This window comes from Pempheris klunzingeri, chromosome 2, assembly GCF_042242105.1.
Source record: "Pempheris klunzingeri isolate RE-2024b chromosome 2, fPemKlu1.hap1, whole genome shotgun sequence".
Classification (NCBI taxonomy): domain Eukaryota; kingdom Metazoa; phylum Chordata; class Actinopteri; order Acropomatiformes; family Pempheridae; genus Pempheris; species Pempheris klunzingeri.
In genome coordinates this window covers 15,431,333-15,441,130 of record NC_092013.1, presented here as the reverse complement: position 1 = coordinate 15,441,130, position 9,798 = coordinate 15,431,333, and positions in this window count along the sequence as shown.

Here is a 9,798-nt window from a genome sequence, read left to right as displayed (position 1 = left end):
TGTTGTCACTGTGATGAGTTGAAGAATAATATGACCTAAGAATTTCTTTTACATGAAAAATGGGTGGTTGAAAATGGTTATTTGTAGCTTGCATGACGGCCCTGCTGAGAAAAAAATGCAGTGGACTTTGACACCGTGGGGATCGTGGAGTCGTGGGGAATATCAGTAATCAGTGAAGACCCTGGAACAAGAGACATAATGAAAAGTGTAAAAAGAACATTACTGACAGCATCAGCTAAGAGAAGGTCAAAGGTCACCATCCATGAGTCGGTGTGGAGAAAAATCAAGGCGGCCATTCACACCAGACACTAAATCCTTGGTTACATCCAACATCCACTTATGAATATATTTGTATTTGTTCTGCTTGATAAATGAATAACAAAACGTTTGACAAAATGTCTGAACCAAAACCAGGGGGGTCCCGTAATCTTAACAAATCAACTTTGTATTCTATTTACTTATTATCCAGTCCATTATCTTTCCTTATCGAGTCAATTAACCATAGTGGTATTTCATCAGTTACATTTCTGACCAGACTGGGAGGAATTAATTAGTGAAATGGAAGTGATGTTGAAAACACTTTTAGGCTTGGATGTCAAACCATTCAAACAGCAGTGGTGTTTTTTGGCGATAAAGCTCCAGGAGTCAGTGGAGTAAGATGTATAACCTGGACACACACACATACACACAGTTATAAGCCGCATACTCACACACAAACATGTTGGCTTGCATGCTCTCTTTCTGTCGCTCACGCCCAGAGACACGATGACACTCTATCTTCTGGTGACAGGAGATGGACAGGTCTGTGATTACCGTCCCACCTCTAAACCTCAGAGGTATAATAGCGTCATTTCTGTGCTCATTGTTTCGATACTGAGATGTCAGCCAGCGATAAGTGAAATGACAAATCCAGAGGAAGATATGGGGGTGTCATATTTCCCTGTCTGATCAACATTTCATCTTGAGGTAATGACGAGCTGAAGAGTGGGAGGTGGATGGATGACAGTGAGAGAGACAGAGACTACCAGCAGCCACTATTTGTACGATATCTCCAGTTTGTCTTCATTACCCATGGTCCACTGCACTCCAGGATGTGCTGATACTGTAGCTCATGCATCAAGAGGCCGTCTGGCAGGTGAGCACGGAGACAGATAGAACTAAGAATAGCTGAATGTATAATTGCACATCAGGTTGAATATTGTAAATCTCCCATGAGAAATCTACAGGGTGAAGGGCTTGAATGAAATTATTACCTTGGTGCTCATCAAGCCAGTGACTATATGAGTGAAAATGACAGTTATCAGAATTAACACTTTAGTCCACATTTGGCATTTCTGTGAGAAAAATAGACTCTGTTGAACCACAAAGTTCTCTAAGAAAAGCAGTAAAATATTAACTTTTTTTGATTGAATGTCAGTTTACACAGAGAGAACTAAGAGATGAAAACCTTTTATTCTTCTCCCTCAACCCACTTCACCAGTCCATTGATTATGACTTTGTTTTGTTTTACTACTTCTCTGTTTCCATTCCCTTGACGCTCATCTGTCTCAGTCTGTTTAGCACTGGTCGTTTTGTCTACTTATCTCAACTTATCTGGTGCGGCGTTTGATGAATGAGCTGATATGCTGATGAATATACTTTGTCTGTTTCAAAATGCACATCACCTTTACAAAATGATTCATATGTCAGCATTTCTCACGGCTGTTCTCCAGGACTGGTTTGATTTAGGCAGAAGTGACTTAGTTGGACTGAGGGCCTACAGCCACGGCAGTCCATCGAACAGTTGTGGAGATATTTCAGTCTGGACCAAAGTCACAGACTATGTTGCAGAGGTGGGACCAAGTCATTGTTTTGCAAGTCACAAGTAAGTCTCAAGTCTTTGCCCTCGAGTCCCAAGTCAAGTCCTGAGTCAAGACCGACAAGTCTCAAGTCAAGTCCCAAGTCCTACCATTTGAGTTTCAAGTCCTTTTGAGTCCTTTTAACAACAGAGAAATAATATTTACACAGCTCATGTATGCTACAACATCTGGATTTATTCAAACCTTTTTTAGCAAGAACATTGTTCAAACACATTTGAAAGAAACAAATGCAAATGTAATTTGCACAAAAAGTGCTGACATTGTATTTCCATAGCATACTGCACTATAACTAGTTGCACAGCAGTTTCTGTCCTGTATTGTATTGATCTCACATCATATTGCAAAACAGTTTTCACCTTCAACTAGACAGGCCCTTTTACTTTACTTAACTTAAATCTAGCCTTAACCTTTTCTTAGCCCTATAAGCTAGTGTTAGCTTAACTTACCGTTCTTTGTGCAGCTTCAAATGTCGAACAAAGTTGGAAGTAATCTTCGACCCGCATGTTTTACATACTGTGATTCATTTTTTTGTTGACCACCTCGTAGTTTTATACCCAAACAAAACTATCTTTGGTATCATTTTTGCCAACTGGCGCGCTGCTTTATCCGCTTCATTGGTTGTCCTGTAATTTGATTGGTTGGATGCTGTCGGATCAAAACAACGTGGATCTAATTTGATTGGATGTCGTGCCGACAGCACGCTTGCTCAGGTACACACGCACACACACACACACACACACACACACACATACACACACACACACATACACACACACACACACACACACACACACACACACACACACACACACACACACACAGATATAGATATATAGCGGTCCATGTCAACATACTTTTTAATCTTTGGGTTTGGGGAAAGTAGCAAGTCTTTTCAAGTCAAAAGGGTCAAGTCCAAGTGAAGTCACGAGTTACTGATGTTAAAGTCCAAGTCGAGTTGCAAGTCTCTTTGCATTTTGTCAAGTCGAGTCTAAAGTCATCAAATTCATGACTCGAGTCTGACTTGAGTCCAAGTCATGTGACTCGAGTCCACACCTCTGCTATGTTGTGTATTTTACATTGTGGTGTATGATATGTAGTGTCTGATATGTGCCTGTAGTGAGTATAATTATGTATGTAGTGTTTGGTATGTGCCTTTAGGGCAAATGATGTAGTAGTGGTCATTGTTTCTATGTTTCTGATCTGTGATCGATTATCTGGAGACAGACAGACTGCATTGACCTAGGCAGGGGAGATCTGACCTTTGCCCCCTTCTCTGGACAGAGGAGGATGGGGATGTTTATGTTGCATTCCTTTGCCTTCAAACATCAAGCTGAAAAGGGTTCAGGGCAGCATGGTGGTGCAGTGGTTATATCAGACATGCAGGTTAGGTTAATTGGTGACTCTAAAGTGCCTGTAGGTGTGAGTGTGAATGGTCGTCTGTCTCTATGTGTCGGCCATGTGATTGACAGGGGACCAGTCCGGTTTGTCCCCCGCCTCTCGCCCAGTGTCAACTGGGATTGGCTGAAGTCCCCCCCACGACCCTTGAAGATAAACGGTATAGCCAGTGGATGGATGGATGAAAAGGGTTCACATGCATGTGTTTCTGTATGTGGGTGCCATCGCTACAAAGGGGAGCTGTGGTTTAAAAACCTTTGCATGATGCTGCTTTAAGTTCACAAATGTATGTGCTCAGCTTAGTAGGTATACGGTTTATTGGTACGTGAAGTTTAGTGACTAATTAATTCCCACCATATTCCCACCTTTAAACCTAAGGGAGGTCTGATCAGCTAGAGAACGTGTGTGCAGAGTTTTTAATGTTTTAAATGAGCTGTGTCTACGTGGCACAGTTATGTCACAAAGTATGATTAGCCTTTTGTTTCACCCTGCTCATCCATCCAGAAGGAAGGTCTCATCAGTTATTAGAGCCAGACAGATATTTTATCAGCAGCTCCAACAGAACAAACCTGTGAAGTTGACTACCAGACTCTGATACTTTCCAAACCAAGTGAGCAGATGAAGAGCTCCCTCTGCAGCACTTATCACACTTACGGCTCACACTCCAGCATTTATTAATGATGTGTTTAGTGTCATGTAATCAGTAACGTGAGACAAGACTTAATGCTGCTTTTAATGTACTAACATAAAACCTAATCCTATGAAATTAAGCTAATCTATGCTACAAATCTTTGCAGGAGATCAGAAACATAATTGATTCAAATTAAACCCGATAATTTACTACTACTTTCTACTTCACATAATTACCTGTAGTGAAAACATAATTTAACGTTGTCCAGCAGAGAGATTCAATTTGTAAAGTGGTGTATCTGTGTTGCATGCTGTTAGTCTGCTAGTCTCTAATAGTATTAATATTCAGCATACCAATATCAGCCTTCTCAGCTCTATTGGCATTTGGCATGTGCCCGGGGGTGTTGCTGGCAGGTCTCACTCACTACTGGGTGGCCTGGTTGGTAGCTACTCAATGCTCCTGCCAAGCAGAGAAAGCTATTGGACTATCCGAGGGAAGCAGTAAGGTAGGGTCAGAGTGTGTGCATGTGTGTGTGTGTGTGTGTGTGTGTCTGTGTCTGTGTATAAGCCTGCCCATGCGTATGTTTGTATCTTAAGTTCATCACACCCTCATGCTATTATCTGATACTGTCACACTATTGTTATGAATGTAAATACTACCCTTTGTTGGACACCAGACTAATTGTCGCATGAATATAAAAGAAACGCTGAATTCAAATGGGCTGAATAGATGCAGTGGATTGGCTGCAACTAGTTTGTTGAACCTGAGATCGGGATCTGTTGCACTGGGCTCTTTGTCTTGCATTTCCCCTCGCTTCTTTTCTCTTCACTTTCCCTTGCAGTTTCTTTTTGTTGTTGGTGAAAATTGCGCATCAATGCAGACTAAAGTTTCCTCAGTGAAGTGACCCGTGTTTAAATGTTCTAGGGGCGTCTTGTTGAATTGCTCAAACAAATTGCTGTTGATATGAAGATGTGGGGTGGTGTCTCTATTGAGGTGCAGGTTTATACACTTGGCAAAGCAATGCCGTTGCTGAATAGCGTCTCTGGCCGAAGTTATGACTTTATCTTTTGTCAGTCAGTTTGGGTGCTTCCTTTGAGTGGGCTCAGATCCAAACATGTCAAACATATCAAAGGCTGATTTTCAGAAGAATGATGATTCTATTCAAAAATCCTCTCATAGCATGACGCTCAGTATAAGTTCAATCAAGAAGACCAACTTCATGGTTACTCTCTATGGTTTTTATTTTTGGTTTTCCTTTTGTGCTTCCAACTCAAACAGCTGACTGAGGGTGTTTTGCCAGCTCTGTCAACCACTTGTTCTTTTGTTGTCAGAAGTTTAAATCTTTTCCTCTCTGCAGTCAGCTTTCATTCCAGTGTGTGACACAAACTTCAGGACTACTAGTGATGTGTTGTGATGTGATTATCTATAGAGAAGATGTATCACATAGTCGGAGTAGCTGGAACTACAGAAACACTCTTGACTATAATGTGGTGCAACAAAGTGGAGCTTCTTCTGTCACAAACAACCTTTGCCAGAGTACTGACACCAGCTTTAACCAAATGTGATCATTACTGACGCAATGATTTGATATTATTTTTAATGCAGGCTGATATGGAATCTGAGGTATTTTCATCACTTACACACTCATTGACACTTCAAGTGTTTACACATGCTACAGACGTATATTGTCACTTCAGTTATTTTCATATCTTACTCTGCAGATAATAATTCAGCAACTTCAGTGGTTACACTTCAGCTGACATTTCAGTTGCTTTATCTCTGCTTTCTCTTTGCCAGAAACGGCAAAAGTACACAGATTCTTTAGTAAAGTAGTAAGTAAGTAAGTAAACTCTGGTAAAAAATACTGTTACAAGTACTGACTCAATTATACTCAAGAAAAACGTAAAAAGAACAGAAATGTATGACAGTAAAAGGCACATTTCTTCTCGTAAATGAGGCCATATATGGGGAATGTGTTGTTGCTCTTAGTTTTCTCTGTCAGCAGTGTTCACAGGTTCACTTTCATCCACGTTGCTCCTATTTTCTCCACATCTCTCCAACAGTTTTGTCTCATTATGTCTGTTGTGTGTGGTATGCACCGATGGATACACCATAGCATCTTATTATGCGTTTACGGTTTAATCTGATTTGATGTTTGGAAGGTGTGCAATGATGCAAAATTAAAAAGTAATCAATAGTTCCCTTCAAATGCATTAAAACTAAAGTAATGAGCCGGTTTTATTAATGCGAGGAGTAGAAAGTGTGGATATTTTTGTTAAAATGCAGGGAACTGCAGCAAGCTGTCAGAAAAATAAATACTCAAGTCAAGTACAGATAACTGAAAAACACGTTTGCTCACGCATCAATTAACATTTTGACTTTATTCACCACTTTGGTTTCGTTTGACATTTCAACTCCTTTCAGTGCTTATACTCTGACTGACAGGACAAACCTTTTAAGTCTTTATCTTTGAACGAAAACAACAACAAAAAAAACTTCTTCAGCTCTTCTTACTTTCATAACTTCCCCTGTTTTACACACATACATAATTTACTTTCACTGCTTTAACTGACACGGTCTTTCAGTTTAAGCGCTTGAATGGGCACAAATTTCTGCCAGGGCTTCCACTTCAACTGACACTTCCAGTTCAATTTATCACCAACACTTGAGCTGACTTCAACATCAAGTTTGACATTTAGAACTTTAATTTTAACACCTTTTTCAGATTTTTCTGAATTTGTATCGACTGTAACATCAACAATTTCAGTATTTCAGCTATTTGAAAAGTTTGAACTGTGAAATTTCAGCAGCGAGGACACATGCATTTTCTTCAGAAAATTTTGTCTTTCCTAGTTATCATCTAAAATATGCCAATTTCCTGTTAATGACTGTAATAACCATGTAGAATAAATATAGCATACAGTCTAGCTCATTATCATCATCGGACATACTACTGTGAGAGCAGGACATTTGACACATCTGATGAGGACCTAAAGAAGACCTGGTTCTGTGTGAGGTCAAGTCTAAATGTTGTACCTGTTTGGATATAATAATGGGCGGCCAAACTAAATTTTAAGCTATGCTTTAGAAGCCCCAGGGTGTAGATTTGTGCATTTTCTGGTTTAAGTCCAACACAAAAATGATGCTGTTATTATGTTTTTCTAGCGCCTGCTAATGTGGAATAATAAGCAATTAAAAACTGCTCAGAAGCAAACAAATAAAATCAGTACTTAGTGCTGCTAAGGTCGTTGTTGCAGCTTATTGCAAAATGAATAAGAAGCAGAATCTTCCAGTGAAAAGAGCAAATGCACGAACCTATTTGATGCACTTTTCATTCCTGAGTGAAAGTATATTTGCTATAAAGAGATTCAGAGACAAATTGAGCAGTGTGCACAAAACAATGGCAGTGAAAAAACACCAGTTATATAACATCATGTGAGAAGCAGGCGAGAGATGCAGACAGACAGCTTTATTCACTCTCCTCCTCTCACTTCCCTTCATTTTTAATACTACTTCTCTCCTCGCTGCTTTTCTGCTTCTTTTTTTGTTCCACTTATTCTTCTGTATTCCTTCCACCTCTGCCTCTAACATACTACAGTTCTTTCAGTCCACTTTTATTTTCTCACTCACTCACTGCAGCACCTTGTAAAGGACTCATGATAGGTTTCCTAGCAACAGGTCTTTTTCCAGTGTCCTAACCGGACAGCAAAGTGACTCTGTTCCTCCTGACTCCAACAACCAATAGAACAACAAGTCTGTGGTCCCTTCGGAGCAAGGCGGCCAATCACTTTGAGGCATCTTGCTTGTTCTGGAGTCAGTAGGCCAGAAGGGTAATGGCTGAAGAGAATGACGTGTAGCCGTCTTGTCAACAGACCATTTAGTGCTGAGGTGAAAGGTTTTCAGTTCCTAACACACACCTTCTGGAGGCAATCTCCCTCAAATCATAGTCCACAACTCACTCTTGACCCTCGAAAAGTTTGAGATTGTGATCTGTCGCTACATTAGACAGGGTCCAAGTTATTTTTGTGTGCAGACACAAGAAGCACATTTTTGCTGTGTCTTACCAAGCAAACAAGAGGACAGGAGCAGAGGAAGAGGAACAAGAAACTTTATACCTGCAAGAAGTTATCAAAGTTTGATCCTCATCAAGCATTCCCCCTCTGATAATGTTGTACAGGGCAACATAAATAAAGGACTTGACTCTGCCTGAAAAGCACACTGAGTGTTTGCCAGCCACTTTGGGTGGCCATACTTTTTATGCAGGGCACTTCCTTTAAGCTTCTAATGACGAGTGACCCTTGCGTGAAGGGATTCTTAGAAACTAGGTCAGGCTTTTAGAGTGAGGGGAGTTCCTAGTGCACTGAGTCTATCATGCCTGGAAACCAGGCAATCAACTTGTGTACGAACAAACCCTACAAACCCCGTAAACTCTCTTTTAAGCCCATAAGAAATAATTGTTTTCCAAGCAGCATGGGTTATTAAGACTTTATGATGGGCTGATCATTCATCATTAGCTGGTGACAACAACAATCCGATGTTTTAAAGGAGGAAATCTATTCATATTGTATGCTCGGGTGCAGAGTGACTTCTAGAGGGGACAAAGAGGTGTGAGTTGGTATGCTGTGAGCAAAGCCCCAGGAGCAAATGCTTTGACAAAGGGAACCAGACTGTTGACATCAATTCATAAATCAAACAGGGTCACTGCCTCTTTGAAGATCGAGACTTCACTTCCCACAAGTCTTCAACCAACAAACACCTCAGGTGGAAAAAAATAAAAGTATTCTTCAGTTCTGTGTGGAGGATTTTCAGAGACATTTCTGTGTTGTCATGTGCATGTTTATGACTAATAGCCAATAAAATTTTTATTGCTGAGATATTTTGCAGTTAAAAAGTTATTTATTGACCAAGAACAGATACACGAACAATCATTTTGAGCTCCTTTAACAGAAGCTTTTGAAGAATTTTGATTAATTCTGTAATTCTAAAAGCTGAATTGAAAGTAAAACTGTACTGTAGTAAAACTTTACTCTCATTAAATGAGATAATTCTGACCAATGGGTCATGTGAACTTCACTAACTTACCATCTCTGCAGTATGAAGTCTGATTTAACTCTTTCAGCTTAGTGCATGGTGATCTACTTGCCAGCTAACCGAACTAGTTGCCTATTTATCTGCACACACAGTTTGTTTACACATGAGGCTGCAGGTCTTTGTTGACTCAGTCAGACAGACAGTTACGAGAACAAAACCCAGATAATAACAAACATTTGGCCTTACAAAGTTGTACGTTTAGTATTGCATCTGCAGCTGGTTACATGCTGAATTAACAACTTTCAATGAGTAATGTAGACGTAATATAATCTGGTCAGGTGTGTCATTAGGGGTTCAAAGACTGGTGCTGGAAAACAAGGTTGAATATATTATCAGAAAAGTAGCTCAATTCTTAATTATGAATGTGAATCAGTATTAACCACCGGGACACATATAGCTAAATGCTTTTCTGCAGTTTTTGACAATGTGTGCCAGATTTAAATGACAATGTGAATCTGAATGCTGATATCAAATGAAAACAAAAACATCAGTAAGATGTGAAAAAGCAAAACCCAGTTTCTAGGTACTTCAGTGAGTGGTTAAAGATAAGAAATGTCCATTACATATTATAACAATACACCAGCTATGGTGCATTTTGTTTACATCAAATTATTTCTGTTTTATCTGTGTACTGAAGTGCTGGTGTGTGCCACATCCCAGCCATGAATGTAGAGGTATTTAAACCTGTTGGGGACACTGTAATAAACATGTAATGTGCCATTTAATACAGTTATTAATAGTCATTTAGAGAGAAACTCCAAAGCTCAGGCTTAACCTGCCATTAACCAAACTTTTTTCTCCTGTTTTGCCACCCTGCTCCCT